The sequence below is a fragment of the Ambystoma mexicanum genome, chromosome 5q, assembly GCF_040938575.1.
Source record: "Ambystoma mexicanum isolate Mex_15411 chromosome 5q, UKY_AmexF1_1, whole genome shotgun sequence".
NCBI classification, from domain to species: Eukaryota; Metazoa; Chordata; class Amphibia; order Caudata; family Ambystomatidae; genus Ambystoma; species Ambystoma mexicanum.
This window is the reverse complement of record NC_090933.1, coordinates 629,395,361-629,415,939: the sequence shown is the minus strand read 5'-3', so window position 1 is coordinate 629,415,939 and position 20,579 is coordinate 629,395,361. Positions and strand designations below refer to the sequence as shown.

General features: G+C 43.2%; 1 protein-coding gene across 1 annotated transcript in view; it reads left to right on the top strand.

The window, feature by feature from the left end:
• CA8 (carbonic anhydrase 8) overlaps positions 1 to 20,579 on the top strand; it is a 1,124,912-nt gene that overhangs the window by 671,646 nt on the left and 432,687 nt on the right. The window lies entirely within an intron of this gene.

Genomic DNA, 20,579 nt, shown 5'->3' with positions numbered 1-20,579 from the left:
GTGCCTCCACCCAAGGTATTAAGGGTGCCACATGAAAACAAGAAACGCACATGCTTTGTTGAATAATTACTTGACTTTCACTCTGAGGCAGCAGTAACTCAGGTTTAAAGAGTGAATGTGCTAAACCTTAGCAAATGTATTATAAGAAAAGTGCACTCATCTTGTAAACACGATACTGGGCAACATGGGGTCCTGTTGGACGACTTAGACTTTTTTCGTCCCGAAGTCAAAAAACAAGTATTGTGAGTGGGTAATAATGGTCAAACTGTTTAATTGTAACGGTTTATTGAGAAGCCACCCTCAACACAGGGAGTTCCTTCCCTCCCCACTCGAGGTGTGACGCAACAAACTGTTTAACAGATTCTTTTAATCATACCAATGATCCAAGAACCAGGCTGGTTTAAAGGAAATATCTTTATATTTATTTAAATTAAGAGTAATAGAAATCACACTGAACTACATTCGCCACCTTAACTTCACGTTACTCAAATCAGTTACACAAATTAGTTATAAAAACACAAATCACAATTCTTTGCTTTGTAGAAGTGTCACTTCAAGAAATAAACTGCTCAGTAACCAAATCAATTATAAATGTAGTGCTGTGCAATCTTGATTTTTCTGCAGGCTTTAAAGGCTAGCAGTAGGGTTTCAAGATTGGTCCAAATGTGTGGCAATTATGATTTCACCCACACCTTGTGTTTAAAATAAACACAAGGTGATAGGTTTGTTTTTCAGACCCCAGCCCCCCACTTTGGTCTGTGTTGGGGAAGCTGGACAAAAGGATTGGACGGATTTAAGAACAAAGACAACCCTCTTCTTTAAAGAAGTCGGTCAATAGGACAAAAAGAATTACCCAATTAAATGATAGGTTATCATTTTTCAGCGCACACTCGGAAGTGAGATTTAATTTTGAATTTTAACAAAAATCACGCTGTATTGTTCCATCAACTAGAGAATTAATAAATTCATCTTTTAGCTAAGCAGGCTAATGATCTATACAGGTTCCCCCCACCCACTGTGAAAGAAAACGGTTTAATGCACGCAGATTACTCACTTGTGGTTTCCCAGGGCTTAGTTCTACTTACATAGAAAGCCTCTGTTTAAAGTTCAGGAAAGCCAGCTGCGTTTCAGGACACTCTAGAAAGATAGGGCAGGGGTCTGGTTACTCCACTCTTAAAGCTGGCCTCCTGCTCTCCACCATTGGTCCCAGTCAGCTTTAGGCCTTCCTAGTAGTAGACATCTCCACCTAGATGCGCTCTCAGCAATCGCCTTGCAGCTGTCAGATGATAATTTGCAGCAGCACTCTTTTGATGGTACATTTCAGAAGTGCTGTCCCTTCCTCCTAGTACAGTCCCCCTTATATAGCAGTGATGACACCACCAATTTTACAATCTTGTGGGAAGACCCTGCAAGTGGTCACGTAAATGGGACTGGACTGTTACCCTTCTCTCTCTCCTGCCCACTTCATCCCCTCTCTGCAGATTGGTTTAAGAGTCTGGATCAAGTCCCATTTGTTCTCATGTCAGATTTCCGGCAAAAACTAGTTATGTGGCAAAACTTAATAATTTTACTAATAACTGCCATAATATAAATGTTTTCTTTTTTTATTATTTGGTTAACAAAGTAACCTTTAACAAAACATGCTAAAACATACAAGATAATGGTTCATTTAAACTATAAAGTACATGTGAAGCAAAAAACAAACATACAAGTTAAAACTGATTTTTTCCCCAAAAAAGGAAACTGTAAAGCAAATAAAAAATTAAAACACAGAGCAAATCAATCATGTTGTCATTTTGCCAGAATGTAAAACTTCTTTTAGAAAGCAAAATCGGCGACCATCCATTCATTGTGACCATAACAATTCTGCCTGAGCTGCCGCACTCTTTCAGTATGGAGCTGGACATAGGGTCGAATAAGATGTTCCTCGTCTCTAGTGACCTACAATGCAGTAGTATGTGGTGCAAGGTCTCCACCTCTTCAGGCAGATTTAGCCGTAGCCTCATCACCCTTGATTGCAATGATCTACTGGGTGACTTGTTTAAGTATTCAGGACGGGTTACGACTGGTCTAACAACAAATAGTAAAACAGCATATAAGTGATATGTCCTGACTTCACAGATTGTGTCAATCCAATCCCATTCTTTGTCTCCTTTGCAGTGTGGTTGGATTGTGAAAAGCAGTAGCTTTCAAAATACCATACCTTTCACAGATCAAATAACGCTCCGTTTCCCAGGTATTTAAGGCGGTCCAAGACTTCATATTCAGCAGTGTTTTAGCAGCCACTAAATTGAACCTTCCTTGGCACAGAGGATATTTTTCAGTTGTGGGAGATTCTTCCAATTAAGGTAGAATTTTGTGGAGGGGAGGCCTAACTCGTAGTGAATGACTGCTGCAGGAACACCATTGGGTAGGTGAAGGACCTTCCTCCAGAACATACCCTCCAGTGTCACAGTCCAAGCACGTAGGGAGACCCCAGTTCTCACCCCTGTTGGTTATAGATGGCAAAACCTTAGTCTTATAAAATGTGTGAATTGGGCTCAAAGAGAAGGGTCAACATTTCCGATTCACGGCACAAGCTTGAGTAGCAAGCATCAACATTTTGGAACGCTGATAGCTTTGAAACTCTGTTTTATTCTGGAGTTCAAGTAATCTGCATCCTAGATAACAAAAGTTTGAAATGTTTTCTAGGTGCATACTACTGATATTTCAGCAGAAGTTCTTATATTTTTGTTTCATCCCTGGTCTGAAAGTTAGTGTCTGTGATTTTTTTATGTTCATGCTTAGAAGATTTCATTCTGCATATTCAGCCAGGGCATCAAACTTGTTCTGTAGTCCTATCGGGCTATAGTCAAACATGGCATGATCAGTAAGTAGTCTAGACTAAAATGTCCTACACTCTGTGAGAAACTGTGGATACCTCGAAAGATCACCGCAAGATCCAAGAGGAAGAGACTAAAAAGTAATGGGGCCAGTACACAGCCTTGATTGAGGCCACACATTGTCACAATTGGTGATGACAATTTGATACATCTATTAAAGTGTGACTTAAAGCCCAGGGCAGAGTGCAGGGCCACAAGAATCTGTAATAAGTAGACGGGGCACACCCATTTTCGAAGTTTCCACCATAGACTGGTTCGGTCTATGCTACCGAATGCCATGGTGAAGTCGATAAACGCCATATAGACGGGTATCGACCCCACCATGGCTTCTTTTTTTAGCATACTCTAGATACAGATGTTAGCTTTCATGCCCATCCCCTTCCTGAAACCTGTTTTGAAGTGGGCCCAGTCTACCCGCACCAGAGGCCAAGTCAGATCGTTCACTCAGAAATATAGTAGCATAAATCTTTGCTGGTAAGTCTAGAAGTGCTATGGACCTGTAGTTGGAATGGAGCCATCATTGACCCATTTTAAAAATCGGGCCAATAATGGACTGTGTCCATGTTTTCGGCATAGTTGCTGGTGAGGTGATTTTATTAAAGATTAAACCCAGAATGTGCACCCACAAGTGAGGGTCAAGTTTTAAGACAGCATTCGACAGACCATCTGGCCCTGGTGCACGAGAATTCATACTGCGGGTGATTAAAGATACTATCTGCTCACCTGCTACTCTGAAAAAGCCAAACGTCCTAAAGTTGATTCCAAATGGGAATTGTCCTCCCTAGTATTCCCTTTCTATACATAAAATATATTGTAAAGTGGTCAATCCACCCTGGTTCCCCGATACGATTAATCAGGGAACTAGACAATAGGGACACAAGGTTGTTAATTGTTCGCCAGAAGGAGATATCTCTTCAGTTAACCAACTGCTGCATATTTAGAGTGTCATTCAGCAGAATTTTGTATTTATAAAATCAAAGCAAATGTTTGTATTTGAGCTTCAGTGTCTTTCTTTGAGCAGCCTCTAATGACTGACAGAAGCGAAGGGCCTGCCTCGGATCCCTTTTTTTTTTTTACTGAATTATGGGGTCAAAGGCATGCTTTCTTAAACTGTTTCTTCTACTGCCAGAGCGAGGCATTGCTTTGAAAATTTGGTCCAAGATATCTTTATAGGGAATAACCAGCAGTGCCCGCTCAGGTTTATCTGGGGGTGGGGGGTGGAGGCAGTGGAGTATGCCATGAAACTTCGCCATACTTGCCCTGTTCCAACAAACCCTATTCTTACCAAGTGTAGCCTCTACCTGGTCGTAGAAGTGACTGGACTCTTCCTGTTTTGCCAGCTTCAACCCCAGGAACAAGGGGCAGCGATCACTAAGCTCTGTTTCTGATATTGTCATGGAATTGACATTTTGTAACATTCACCCGACACAAAGAAAAAGTCCAAAGTGATATTGGAGGTACCGCAATGCCAAGTGGTAATTGGTGGAATGTCACCCGCAACCATGCTATTCACAATGTTCAAGTCCCAAACACTCATTAGCTTCATCCATGCACTTCCACGCTTCCTATCCATAATTCTATGACCTGACGTACTCATGTCAGCAGACTCCTAACACAATGCATGTAGGTACCATTGTTTACAGTTTGCTACTTGTAGATTAAGTCTTTCGATTGCCCCCAAGAAGCTGTCTTTGGTTATCATATTGGGGTTCCAATAAAGATGAATTACAAAGTGGAAGACATTTCTACATACATATCCTTGTTGCAAGTCAATTCTACTGCCTGTACAAAGGCGTTCGGGTCAGCATAGGCAGTTGCTGTTACTCCGATGTCGCTCCGGATGCCAAACAATAATCCAGAAGCCAGTCTTCCTTTTAGACCCTTTGTATGCTGGATTCAACAAACAATGATATATGTCCACACTCGGGGCTCCAGGAGCCAGCACTCCTGGACACAAATTAGATCAGTCTCAAGAATGTGTGAAGCCCTTGATGTCAGCAGATTGACATAGCCCCTAGAGTTCCACAAGAGGCACTTAAATCAATGTAAGAGAATCAACCCTACTCGGTTCGAATTGCTTGTGGTAACGCGTATTCAAACTGGCCACCACACAGTCCCAGTTTGTGCCCTCCTTGGATTCCACATTGTCCATTAAGTGGCTAGTAGTATGTCTGCCAGCCGCTTCATCCCTTGAGCAATTTATTAAGATGGGTTGAGGTTGTGGTACTCTTGCAACCTCGATGGAGGAGTTGCTATCATGACTGGCTGCTGAAGTAGGGAGGGTAGAAATTGTCTAGTTACCCGGATACGCTGCAATACAGAAGCCCTATGACTCCAATTGAGCCGAAAATGCTAAGACCTGGTACAGGACCAGCTGAGAAGCTTGGTGGAAGATGACCTTTTCTAGTCTCAATCTGTTCCAGAACTCCACCTGCTAGATGTCAGCTGAGCTCAAGTGAGATAATGTAGGCACTTTGGTAAGTAGCTTCAGGACAGCCTTCCTATTTAGTGTGAATTGGATGCAATCCTTCAACTCCCAAGATGGGAGTAGTTGCAGATTCAAATACTCCAGTTTGGAAGGGGGCGTCAGCTCGACTGTACACTTGGTTGAGTTTTGAATGGCGCTCCTCCAGTGTTGAGAAAGGGAGTAGTGTCCTGTCATCCATATGCTCATGCAAGGGCTCCTGAAAGCTCTGACGCCTTTCTTCAGACACCGAGTGGTTTGAGATTGGTGCCAGAGACTATGGAGCGTATGCTGGTCCCTTCACGCGTAGGTACTGAGTCCACAGACAAGGACCCAAGCAGACTGGGGGTCACTGCCCACAAGGGCAGTAGTAGTTGAAGTGATTACTCCCTCATTTCCATCCCCCTCATTTCCAAGTGATAGGATTTTGGTGGTAAGGCCATCCTCCTCCTCCCCGTCGTCGGTCAGAGGCACAAGCACAAGTGGCAGACTTTCAGGTAATGGCATGGGTTGCAGGTATGAGGCAGCAAGATGATATTGAGGTTTGGTTTGACAAGCCCCCGGGCAATGGTGTTCGAAAGGGAGTCACTAATTCCTCAAGAATTTTCTGCAGCACCTACCCGCATTGCTGTGGGCACCTTTGCTGTTCTTTGGTTTCTTTATGGTGGCTAATCTTGTTAGAGTCTCCACCGTCAGCTCCGTCTGTTTGGTGTTAGGGTGCATGGGTATTTTCTTTGCCCTTGCGTCAAAAGCCTCAAAAATCGCAAAAGGCAATCGAGGGACCGAGGAAGCCACTTCCGTCTGCACCAGAGCAAGGCTAATGGAGCTCGCGTCTCCCCTGCCTTCACATAGGAGGGCCTCATCGGTTCGCATGACAGCTGAGTCAATGTGAGCCGATGCCTCCAACATGATCCCCTGTGAGTCCTCAAAGAAGCTGACTGCAGCGGCAGCCAATGGATGCAAGCAGCAACTTACTGCCGCTCTCCTTCAGGGGCAGTACTAAGTTGGAGGACTGATGCCACGACTGACAGACCCTGCGCCCCCACTGTTTGGGTGGAGGTAGATCTGTTCACAAAATCCAACAGCAAGGGCCACTGAGGGACACTTTGTCTGTTTGTAAAGACAATAAATGATTATTTGCTCGGACGGCAACTGAGAAACTCCTGCTGATCATATAATGCCTTTTAATCCAACTGGGCACCCACACATGTGTTGCAAGGTGCCAATAATTATTTGGTTAGGCAGGACCCAACACCTTCCATTAGGGGCTAGTATTTCCTTTTGGTGGGAAAGCAATGGTCGATGGTTGGGGGAATGTGAAGGCTGGAGAAGAGGTCTCCAGGTACTGCTGTGGTGTTTTAGCTGGAATTACAAGGGCAGAGGAAGATCTTCGATTCAGGAGACCAACTTTGTTATGGCCAAGTGCTGAAAGATCTGAAAAAGAGACGTTCATGTTGTGGTTTACGTGGTTTCCAGTTGTGGCAATGTTGGATGGAAAAATAGGGCACCAAACTCCCTCCTCGTTGAAGAATGAGCAGAGTTCCAGGTCTGTGATCTCTTTGAGGATTTCCTTATTGTTGGTAAGGAGGGCCAGGAAGCAGTCATTCTCCGTTAAGGTAACTTCGGAGATTGTGCCAGGTTTAGAAGAATGACCTGCTGGGGACAGAGGACCCCTATTTATTTTGGTCTGGAAAGAAAAGAATTGCGAGTGGGATCTCCCAAAGTGAAAGACCCCATCTCCTGGATTGTGTGTCGGAACCCTGGGGGGGGTGATTTAGGGATGGGTCCCACTATGACATTTGTAGGCATTGGCGTTGAGGCATGAGGGGATGGATGAAAGCAAACTTGCTTAAGGCGATGCAAACAAGGGGACTGCAACAACAAGTTCCTCAATTGCGTCGGCGGGAGAAAAATTCCATCTCCCCTGCCAGTTCTCACTGCAATCAGGGTTTTGAATTGCAGATGTCATGAGATTTCAGTCACTCAACACCCAAGACCATAGTTCCAAATCATGCAGCGGCTCTGGCTCTGATGGAAGAATGCATGACTCGCCCACCGTGAGAGAAGTGTTAAGGGATTGTGGATGATTTTCCTGCACATTAGGCTGGCCTGGGGGCGCTAAGCATGGCAATGGTTGGGCTGAGCTTGGTAATGAAAGCACGACTGAGCATGTGCATAGATCGTAGGTAGCCATAGCAATAGCACAGTCAGGTTAAAAGTCAACAAAGGCGCAGCGCATTAACAGAGAGCCTCTCCCCAGCCACAGCAAAAATACTCGCAGAAGTTCCTGGGCATACACCCAGCCACATGCCACACCCTGCCACCAACTGCTGATAACTGCAGGACTCTGCAGTGACTCGGTGGCTCTACGCGGTAGAACAGGTTTTTGACCCGTTCTGCCTCCAAAGGAAAAGATGAACAGACTGCTAATAATGGGGAATTAAATAATACAATAGCCAACTCTGCACCATTTTGCAAGGCCATGTGGCAATGTTCGGCCGTTTCTGTAAAAAGAATAAGTTATCAATATGTAATTTATTACCCACATTCCTAATCTTATCCTCCACCTGTTCACCAACTCTCACATTTGGAAAATGTTCACATCAGCCAGGAACCATCTTAGATGGTCATTACAGTTCCCTGAGTCGTAGGTGGATGAATTTTAGATTTCAAAAATCGCCTGGAAATTAAGAAATGACAGATAAATGTAGAAAATCTGCCTTATGGTTGCTGGGAAAAAGGCCTGAATGATAATAGTTCTCTAAAATTAATAGTACATCTTCATGTGGGACAAATGGCAATTCTCCTGCACAGGCCATATGGTTTAACTGGGTTAGCCTGTAACCAGAGTTTGTATTATTCTCTTTGTGTTTGAAGCTTGCTCTTTGTAGTTGGTTGCCTGTTTGAAGTTGTAGCCCCAATCTTCACACCTTTTAGTCATGCTCCATCCAAGGGTAACTTGTCCTGCAGTAACTGCCTTCAGAGCTAGCAAGTCTGGGGAACACTGGGTTTTCTACACCTTCAGCAGGACACTTTATTGTAGTGTGTAATTAGCAGGGGGATGCAACATGCAGTGTTGAAGTTCCTTGTGACATGTTTCCAACAGCCAGCAAAAGGGTTTGCCTCTGGCCTGACATTTTTCCATGGAAAAAACCAAGTGCCTCTTCAAATTTCACTGGTATTTTGTATGTGAAACATAATATACATTACTTTTTGTCAGCACGCACCATGTATTTTTTCCCTGACATTTTTCCTGTTCGCATTGGTACTATTTCCACATTTGAACTGTAAATTTGCATGCCTAACAGTTTTTGTGAAAGTGTTTAAAAATCCTGTTTTTCTTTTTGCTTTGTGAATGAAAATGCTGCTTTTCGTTGGGTAATGACAGGTAGGCATTTTTCACAGGGCCCTTCAGTTTTCCTTACCAATCACACATGCAAAGCCGTTTTTGTGTCAGTATTGAAAGATCCTGCTTTTCATGTGAAAGGGACTTCAGGTTGGGGCCTTTGAATGCACCCCACATGCCCCCCTGTTTTTACATAACACTTTGGTGGGGAAGAGCATGGCAGAGTAGGGTTTCATTAGGCACAATTTTCCTCATTGGGGAATGGGCACTCCAGCCTTCCTTTCCCTCTTTTTGGATTGGAGGGCGTGGCATGGAACCCCCATTTCTTTCTTCTTTTCCAGGGTCCCTGGGGCTCTCGCTGGACTCCCCTCTTGCATCCAGGCTGGAAACGAAGGGCGTTAGTTCTCTAATAATAGAAAGAAAGAGGTTCAGTACTTCTTACACACACATTTTTAAGGAAGATGGATGCTGTTCTTGTTGTCCATTCTATGTACAATTATAAAGATGTTCTCACCATTTCACAAAACACATTTTATTCATTCTTTTTTTATGAACATCAAATAAAATACTCCATATTCTATATTTGTTTGTCTGAGTTTCCATCCGATTTTTCATCCTTCCTTTTCATTCTTCAGATGGTTCCTCTGCTCTGCTTTCATTTTTCTCGTCAATCAGTCGTACATCATGTCTGGGGTGACAGCTTTTCAACTGTCTGTTGTCCTTTTGAGGCACAGATCTTGTAGGCAACAGGTGATATTTTATCTACAATTTCAAAGGCACAATGCCAAGATGGGAGGAATGTCTGCTCTTTGGCCTAATTCCTTTGAAAAGTGTACAAGTAAACCATATCCCCTGCTTCATGTTATTTCTTGGTGGTCTTTAGATCATAATAGGTCTTCAGTCCTTCAACAGACTTTTCTAAATTGCGCTTAGCATACTTAAAAGCATGCAGGAGGTGCTTCCTTAAATTTTCAATGTATTCATGATTAGTGGATGCATTTATCAGTGTCTGCTTCTGTGTCCTATAGCGCAGATGCTGTGGTAACACAATTTTACGTCCGGTCATGAGCTCAAATTGCGACATCTTTGTTGCAGAAGATGGTGTAGGCCTTATAGCCATCAGGACAAGCGGTAATCCGATGTCCCAACTGGGTTCAGAGTCTGTCACAAACTTCTTCAAGATAGTTACAATTGTTTTGTTGTATCTCTCTACCCACCAGCTTGACGCCGGGTGGAAGGCAATGTGAAGTTTTCTTTTTACCACTAGGATCTCCCACATCTTTGCCATCACCTCACTGGTAAATTGGCTTCCTCGGTCCGACTCGGTCCTTTGCGGGTGGCCAAAACGAGAGATGTGATTGATCATGAGTGCAGCAGCTGTCTCCACCTTACAATTCGGGGCTGGGAGACATTCTACCCACTTTGTGAACAAGCATCCCAGTCAACATGTACTCGTTTCCTCTAGAGGAGAAAATCACTGGCCTGATGAAATAAACTTGCAAATCTGACCAAGGCAGTGATATTTGCCTTTTTTGTAGGGGAGCTCTGTGTGTGAATGAACGGGGTTGAAATAGAGCATTTACAAGACACCCCTTTAGGCAAGTGTCGAAGTCTTGGCCCATGTGTGGCCAGTAAGCAACCTTGCACAATATTCTAATGTCATGTGAAACCCCCTATGATGGCAGTGGCTGGGTCATGGGTGTGGTTCAACATCAGGCTTCGGAATGATGGTCCCAGCCAGATAGAGCTCTCCCTATCAACAAATCATCTTGGATCCGGGACATCTTGGAAAACTTCATCAACACCCGGAGATGCTCTTTACCAGTACAATTGGATTCTGTTAGAGGAAAGCTCACTAGGTCTTCAATGTGTTGATACCATTTCCCAATGATTGGGTCCTCTTTATTTACTCCACTGGGCAGTTGGGAGTTTTGGTTTTAGCCAGCTGGTCAGCCATGTCATTCCCAGTCTGATCTGGCCTCTCTATTTTGTAATGGCCCCTTATTTCCTTCCAATAGATGGTGATCTCATTGGTGGTTAGCAGATCGTCGATTGACTGGATCAGTTTGGCATGCTTTAAGGGTTTATTGTTTACAAAAAGCATGCCTTGATTCTTCCAGTTAATCGGGTGCTCTACAAACCCATTCCTGACCTAATCAGAGTCAGTGATTATGACCAATTCATTGAGTTGGCGGTGCACTGCAGTGAAGATGGCTTGATAAACAGCCATCAACTCTGCAGCCTGACTACTTCGGGGTCGCATTTTAAAACCAGTAGAGGGTTCCTGGTTATCATTCACCCAGGCTTTCCCAATGCCAGCCACCAGTTCTTTTTCCCCATTGCTATTAACATGGTAGGAGCACCAATCCACATAAACAGTGGGTATCCCCTGACATTTCTCTTTTCATAGACCTCGTGTGTGAAAGTTTAGTATGCGTCCATGTTGTTGCTGGTCATTAGACTTTCGTCCTTGAGAGAATTTTCTTGCGCACAATCATGCAAGTACGCCCAAACCCTTGCAAGAGTTGGTGAGGAGTCTCGACAATGATGTGCTCCCCCTGTATGAATGGATGGTATATTTTCAATGCCCACACCGTTGTCAGGAGTGCCTTCTCGCAGTCATTGCATTTTTCCTTCACAGAAGACAAAGGGCCTCATTACGTGGCCGTGCCGGTAAATCGGCAGGCTGCCGCCAGACCCCTAACCAGTTACTGGCACCTCGCTTGCCGGTAACACCAGGGTATTACAACCCTGGCTGCCGGAAAGTCAGGTGCTGGTACATATGTTCCCCATTCCCATAGAGTCCTATGGGAATGTGGACCACTGAAACACCAGCACTGTCCATGACGGTGCCCGTGTTTCGGTGTAAGCCTGCGGGCGGGTGCCGTTTTGCCCACCAAACCTCCTGCAGACTTGTACTTTGCCAGTCCGAAACAACTGTGCTAGTAAGCCAACCAGCACCGTTGTTTCCGGACCGGCAAACTTGTAATGAGGCCCTTTAGTCTTGCTCGTGTTTGAGATGACTTTGTTGACCTTGTCATGCTTTTGATACAACACAACTGTTGGGAAAGTATCTGAGAACACTGTTGCCAAGAACAACTCCTTGTTTTTTATGGGGTAAGCCAAACAAGGAGCCTCGGAAAGGCTTCTTTTCAGTTGTTTGACTGCCTCTGATTGTTCTTGACCCCACTCCCATTTGACTCCGGCCTTTAAGAAATGGACCAAGGGTTGAGTGACCTCTGCGTAGTCTTCAATGAACTCTCAACTATAATTAGTAAGTCCAAGAAGTCTCCTTAATTCTCGCAGAGTGGCAGGGTCTTTTAATTTTATTAAGGCTTAAGCCTTCTTTGCCTGGGGATTATAAGACCCTGTTATGGTCATTGGGCCAAGAACGCAAAAATTCAAGGGCCTCATGCACAGGGGCCCCGGATGGACACCGTCATGGCACCTTTGGCGCCAGGCTCATGAATAACAATAACCAAAGACATTTATTTGGGACAATAATGCTTTTATTTTGGTACATAGCACCTCATTTGGGTGCAAAGTGCATTTAACATGGAACTTTCATCACTAAAGCAGCCCCACGTATACTCTAGGGTGGGGCTGCTGCTGCTATTGGGTTGCCTTGCACATGCTGACTCTCTGGGAGTGGCAGGGTGTGGCAGGCAAGCCAGGCCTAGTGGGCGTGCCCACAATCACAGCTATAAAAGCTGCTCCGATCCCTGAGGCAGACGCTTCACGTTATTCTGCACTTCCATGCAGCGTAATGCTAACCGCTGCCTGGGATTAAATTTACCTATGGAAATCCTGCTTACAGCTTTCATACTTAACTGGGAAACCTGCTCTCACCTGTGCACGTCTTCGTGGATCCTGACATTCCTCTCCAAAGCTTCCGGAACGCTGACATCTTCATCCTGGCACCGCAGTTCATCTTCAAATCTTCTGGCACGCTGAAATCTTCATTTTGGCACCGCAACACGGCACGCTTCCCCAGCGACAGCAGCACCTGCAAGTAAAAACGAAAGGCAAGATTGGACATTTGAAAGACATTCAGTTTAAGGTTGTGCTACCACCGAACCTCGTGCTTTGCCTTAAACCATCACTCCCCTGTTGACGGACATTGCGATTTCAACAGTCTTCTTCCTGGCCGCGTTCCGCACCCACACAGCTGCTTTTGAACCTCATTTTCACCTATTGGGAAGAAAACAGGAGCAGAAACGTTATTCAGGAATTGACAGCAATATTGAGAGCAATAATACCAAGATTGAAAACGAGAAGAGACCAGGAGAAAACGGAAAGGGGAAGAGACAAGAGGAGAAGCATAGTCTCAGCTGGACTGGACTATTACTTACCAGCGATCAGTGAAGGAACTAGATCCAATCGACAAGTGCCCCTGCCAGAAGTAGCAGGACAGAGCTTACCATCCATAACTAACAGGTGAGCCATATGGGACAGTACCACAGAAATCTCGCCTTGGGTAGAAGGGTTTGAGCGGCACAATAATCACTGATCAGTGCACTCCTGTTTTCTCATATCTACGCATGAGCAGTGCCACCAATTACCACCGCTCACAACTTATCCACAGAAGGAAAGACCGGACAGGGGTGATCTAATTCCTTTGGAGGGCTGCAACCGTGCCCCAACACGTCCGCAGAGACCCTGTGAGCGTAACAGACCCTCAGGGGTGATCTTGTGTCCCAAGAGGTTCACTCTGGTCTTACACCACTGTGCCTTCTGAAAGGACAGTTTTTCTCTGGCTTTCTTTAAAAAAAATACTTTATTTAAGTTCAGCATAGAGAGGTTCCATGACACACCATGGATCAGGCATCGCTATTCATAAGTTTGTACGTGACAAATCAACATTCCAACCAGCTTTACATTTTTCCAAAATTACCAGAGTGGATTGTCATAGGTCGCGATCCGTTCAGTCTTAGGACAGATAGACACAGAATCCACTCCAGATATTTTTGGCTCTAAATGTTTTGGGCAGTTTGAGTATATACTGTTCCTCATTATTATTGATCCATGTTAATTCCCTAAGCCATTCGTTAAACGTAGGAGGGTCACTAGATTTCCACTTTTTCAATAGGCATCTTTTTGCCACAATGCAGCAAATGTTAATCAGAGCTCTGATGCATTGTCGATCTTGCCTTGCCACAGACCAAACATTGTGGATAGTGGAGATACAGGTGTGTGATTACCCGCCATGCTTGCTAATACATCAGAGTGAGCCCCAGTTTTGTTAGAGCTGAGTAACTTCCACAACATATGTAGCTTACCCGCATTCCCCAACCCACACCTCAGGAATAGCCTGCAGTCTCCGTAGTACATTTTTGGGAGTTTGAGGGGAGTGTAGTGTAGCATGTGCCGTATTTTGTATTGGATCAATTTCAGGCGCATGTTCATGGATACCCCAGTGGTAAATTTACACATAGTGGTCCACTGCTTATCAGACAATGTTACATTCACCCCTATTGAGTAACGAAGCGCCAGATCTGCCCATTCTATTCCGCACTGCACCGGAGTGCCACAAGAACTGGGAGAAACCCCTATGTAGATCAGAAAAGAATGGTTTCCCCCTGCCAAATGGGGACATTGACAAATGTGTTTAGCATCTTAGGTACGGGATCATTTTAAGTAGGGCCATCCCACCTGCTAAGGACATGGGTATTCGTGACCAGTTATACATTTTGGTGTCGGCATAGTCTTGCAGTTTAGTGCTGTCTGTCAGGGGAAATATTTTGGCTTTACTATAGTTTACTGTGAAATCCGAGTATGTCCCAATTCGTGCTATGTCCTGCATGATTGGGTCTAGATTGTGTTGTGGATCTCTAATATATAATAGCACATTGTTCGCACACAGCGATATAAGTTCCTGGGTGCCTGATATACGAATACCTTTATTATGGTGTCAGCAGCGTATCCAGTCAGCCATGGGTTTGATGGCCAGTGCAAACAATAATGGTGACAGGGGGCACCCTTGACGGGTCCCTCTGCAAAGTACAAACGGTGGGGATTGGGTGCCATTAGGACAAACTGTTCCATGGGTTTCGTATATTATAGTATAATGTAATTTATAAAGGTGTCCCCAGTCCGCACTTCTTCAAGACTGCAAATAGAAAGGGCCACGAAACCCTGTCAAATGCTTTTTGGGCATCTCTGGCTACCGCCACTGCATTTACATCTGGTGATAAGCGTGCCATAACATTAAACAGACGCCTCAAGGTGAGGGATGTCGCCCTGCCTTGTATGAATTCAGCCTCATCTTGGTGTATCAGGGCTGGCATAAGAAGAGGAGTCTGTTAGCAAGGGCTTTGGCATACAGTTTGGTGTCCACATTCATCAATGAAAGAGGTCTATAGGACCTGCATTCTTTGCTCCTTTTCCAAGGCTTAATCAGAACTATAACTATTGCTTTGCATAGAGATAGTGGTAGTAGGCCACTGCAGACCGATTCTTCCCAAAGTCTCTAGTGAGGGGAACTAGCGGGGTGCCATATTCCATACAGAATTTGGCGGTGAGCCCATCTGGCCCCGGTGCTTTATTTCTGGATAATTCTCTGATCACCTGCATATGTTCTGCACTAGTTAGCACAGTATTTAGATGAGCCCTGGCCTCGGGGATAGTAAGGACATCTGGATGTTTAGGAAGTCATCCAATTCGTGTTTGTCTGGTTCCCTGTGATTACCATAAAGCGCAGTATAAAACCCAGTGAACACCTCATTTATACCCGTTCAGTGTATACCCTGGCTTGACACTCGTCTTCCACCCCAATTATGTGGTTTCACCCCCCCTTCCGCTCTCACCAGGTTGGCCAGCATTTTTCCGGGTCTGTCTTCCTCCCCGTATTTCCTGGCTGATGCCGGTTTCACAAAGTACTGTATTTCTCTCTCAGCCAAGTTCCCAGTTGCATTTGAATATTTGATAGGATGTTATGGTTGGGTGTAGCGTAGTATTCTCTTTCTAGCTACTGGAGTTCATTTTCACATTTCGTCAAGTCCCCCTGTATAGTATGTAATATACCCAGTTCTCGTGACATCGCCATCCCTCTTATATATACTTTGAATGCTTGCTATAGGTTAGCTTGCGATACTGTTCTATTATCATTGGTTGAAGTATGAATATCCTCTTTAATATCTGTTCTGAAAAAAAGGTCTTGTAGCGCCATGGATTTGAACCTCCACATACCACAGTTCATTGGGGCCTTGCCCCACTGTTGGAGAGTGGTCTGAGAAAGTGCGTGGGTATGTCAGCTTCCATCACTTGTCCCACATTGATCTGATACCAGCATCAAATCTATTCTAGGTGCCATGTTGTGCACTATGGAGTAATAAGTATAGCCTCTTTCTTTTGGGTGTAATACATGCCAAATGACTTGTAAATGTAGATTTTCAAGTATCTTGAGAATGCAAGTCACAGCCTTCATTGGTGGTCTTGCTCTAGAGCCTGCGCGGTCTACGGTTAAATATAGGATTGTATTCATGTCACCACCCCAGAATACTGTGATAGACATATATGGTATAATCAAGTCAGCTATTCTAGCGTAAAAGTTCGGATCATCGATGTTAGGCCCATATATATTCACCAGGAGTACTTCTCTGTTGAGCAGTTTACCATTCACAATGACATACCGACCTTCCGGGTCAATGTGTGTAAGTAACTGTGCGAAGGTCATATTTTTGTGGATCAAGGTTAATAGTCCCCTGGATTGTGTAGAGTACACAGTGTAGTACATATTTGGCCCAACGTTGCAACGAAGGTAGTGTTGCCTGCCTCCACCGCGTGTCAATTGCAGAAACAGGATCTGCACCTTGTGCCGGTTTGCATAGGCAGCAATTCTCCTTGCTTTAGTGTAATTTCCAAGTCCCCCAACATTCCAACTGAGAATGTTCATGATCTCCAGGATGACTGAGCTGATTTTTTTTATTTTTTTTTGATGTGGTTGAGAAACTCAACCTTTCAACATATAGAAAAAAATACATTTTTACATTTGTCATTTAAATACAATTTAACACTCATTACAAAACAATCATTATTTACATCATGTACATGGAAACAAAATAAATATTTGTTAAAAAAAACACAACATTTTTTTCAGACTTTCCAAACTATCACCACAAAGTATGACTAAAAACCTTGGGCCACTTACATCTGACCTAACCGTTTTGTCACTATGAGGAAGTTTCCTTTTTGTCATCCATACCATCTCTCAAGTTTTAACTCATTCAAAAAGTTTATCGATGCATACCCAACTGTTTTTGAGTACACAATGAATATGTACTTCCATAGATCTTCTGCTCCCGATGCATAGTTTGTATTCAAATAAGGTTTTAAAATGCTTAATTCTTAAACCCTCTTAACATATCACATTTTGTAATGATGTGCTCTAAGGATTCACCCTCAACATTGCAAAACCGACACTAGTAGTCACTGTTATGTCTTTAGCCCATTTAGCTGTTAATACTCTCATATGCCATACATTCAGTCTTAGTCGCAAAAGTCCTGCGCGATGTATGATACTGGGGTTTTTTAACAGATACATCTCAGTATTACCATAAGCTTTAAGGGCAAAGGGATTTTGGAAGACATTTTTGTACTTCTGGCACGATTCTCTATTCTCTATCCAATCCATTTCCCACATTTTACATTTGGCTTTGTCAGGATTTTGGATAAGCAGGTTGTCTGGTATATCTGCATCTTGCATACATTTCTGCACCTGTAGTTTCCATTGAAGAATGTAGGCATCATTAGAAGTTTATATGTAACGAGCCAGTTGTACAACAAGACCGTTCCTGTGCTTATCCAGGACACATTTCCTATAAAGCATACATGCTTTCCATTTGTAGGTGGCATATAAAGATGTTAACCCCAATTCATGCCTTATCAGGGCAACAGGTACAGATGGAGGCAGACATAATAAAGATCTCCAATAGAACCCTTCCTTCTTGTCCCAAAAGCTGTTGGTTTGAATTGGTTTAGTTTATGCACCGTATAACAGAATTGGCAAAGCTTTTTGTTTATAGAAAACTAGAAGGTGGGCAATGGTAAACTTACAATATTTACCCCTAATGATTTATGACTGGGATATCAGGCTCTTCCACTTTGAGTTTAGACTAGAATGGTAAGGGGAATCAAGGGGATTATTACTGATGTTCATGCCCAGGTGTACATATTCAGATACTGATTCAACAGCCTCTGCATACAATTTCCACTCTATTTTTTTGTTTCGTTGTTTACAACTGCCAAATTGGATCACCTGGGTTTTCTTGGTATTAATAGTAATTTTATCACACGTTGCATAGTTCTCCAAGACACAAAGAATGTTTCTGGGACCCATTGGCGTTTTGGATAACAGCAGAAGGTCGTCGGCATATAACAACCATTCAACCTCAGACGAGCCCAACTTTGGGGAGTCGGTCATGATGTTATTAAAGTCTTTACCAATATCAAAGATAAAGAAGTTGAAAATAGATGATGCAAGGATGCACCCTTGCTTAAGACCTCTGGAGCTGTAAATCAGATCGGATTGGATAAGCTCCCATCGTTGGCAGTCTAATTTGTAATGAGGTTTGAGAGTGTAGATCAATGATCCATTTAGGAATGTTCCAAGGGCAGTTATTTTTCATCAACTTCGTAATGAGAAGTTCCTTTAGAACTGCATCAAAAGCGGTTCTAAAATCTACAAAAGCCACATACAATGGAGATTTTAACTTGGCATGCTTAGCAATGATCGCATTTATGCATAACTAGTTGATTCCTGTGCCTAGACCCTTTAAAAATCCCGTTTGCCATGGAGATCTTAATCCCTCACCATTGAGCCATCAATTAAACTCACAAAGCACTAAAAGATTTTTCCCGGGCAGTCAAGGAGGGCTATGGGCCTGTACGAGGCCCGGTCTAATCTATTGCCTTTTTTATATATCGGTAGAAGAATGGACTTTCTCCATGAGGGAGGCACGACCCCAGATCTCATTGCTTCTTTAAATATTTGTGTGAGTATACTTGACCAAATTTTGGGATTCTCCTTAAGCATTTTGTTATTAAGTCCATCAGGACCCGCAGCCCTCGAGCTGCTAAGTTTTGCTATATACATCAATATGTCGTCCTGGTCAAATGCAAATAGATTCCAATTTTTGCTTTCTCTTTCAAGGGCAAACTGGCTATCTCTCAAAGGAGTTCGATATATCTGGCAGAAGTACGCACACCGGGTTTCAGCTGGAATGGAGTTTATCTGAATAGAATTTTGGTCCTTATAGGTAGCCTCATTTAACATACCCCATATTTCAGCCGTTGATTTGGAGGCGATCTTTCCTAACATGAATTCAATATCTCTTTGAAAGCACAATGCTTTCCTTCCTTTTTACCAGTTTCTGTATCTCATATGGAGTTGCTTAGTTTTTAGCATCCTTTCCTCCCTCAGTAGATGTTTTAACATACGAATCTGATGTCGTAGCTCTGATTTTTTAATCTTTCACCTCTATATCAAATGTATGTGTATGTTTATGGCTTTGAACTTGTACAGAGTTTTTAATTGACACATATTGAAGCATTGAGGAAACATAATCCCTCCCTGAATTGCAAGATAGATGTTTATCAAAGCATATTAAAGAATCATCAGATCATTTCAATCGATTTCTTGCGTTATTGACAATTATGTTGCCATTATAAGTTCCCCAATGCTTTACCGAGGGTTCAATCTCCAATTCCCACTTTATTTAAAGTTGATGATGGTCACTTTTAGTATTAGATCTTATATTCAGGGACTGGATTATGTTCATCATTGCTTTGTTTACAAAAATGTAGTTAATAGTAGCCTCGAATAGACAATTATGCCATGTACTAACAGCAGGGGTATCACCCTCCACAGCACCATTGACCATAACCAATTGCATATTTTCCATACATTGATTCCACCTTATTTCATCATTCGCTCGTTTTCTTATGTTGAATTGTCAAATGCAGATTAATGGCTCCCATCACTAGCACAAATGCAATTCTCAAAAAGATTTCCTCTAGATGATCTAAGAAACATTCTGATGACAAAAGAGCTTTCCCCCAATAGATGTTGACTAACAAGAAGGTATGGGCTTCACTTGACAATTTGATAAATTGAATGAAGGGCGTACCAGAATTCAAGTTTGCAATTTTAAAACCTTTGGATTTCCTTATAGCTACAAGGAAACCAGCCATAGGCCTTCTCCTAGGTTGTAAAATTGCAGGTTTAGCACTATATCAAATCCATTCCAGATGGGCAAATCAACCAACCAAGTTTCCTGTAATACTACAATGTCAAACTCATCGAGCTCTGAACTATTAGTATTGATGAAATGCTTGAAACCCTGGGTATTCCAGCATACAAGGTTGGTTTTTTCTTTAGTGGTGGATTGTTATGCACAGTCAAATCTTTCATTTCTGTGGGTATTTTGGCCTCTGTTGTTTGATCCAAAAATGCACGGAGCCCATTTTTTTTTAACCTATCCTTTCACCTCCTGTTTCCTGACGCTCTTCTCTGTAGATATTGAAACCCATACGGAAAAATGAGTTTCTGGCCTCCCATACTATATCGGCCAAAACTATTGATTGAAACATGTTCCTTGGCCTTGACAGATCTTTGTCAAACAAAAATTCCACTCTGTCAATGTCGGAAGATATTATGTTTCTCAATTCAGGTATTTATTTACAGATGTTAAGGATACATGAATGATTGAGATCATATTAATCATGGAGGTGTTCTCTACATTCTAGAATGAAACCGTGATAGTTGTTTTGACCCATTACTCTCGGCTTTGGGGAGTGTAAGCGGGCAGAGCTTATACTTGCTTGCCACTGGCCTCCTTGGGTCGTTCTCCCTGTCTCCACCAAGTCCCTTTCATTATTGTGAGGGGAA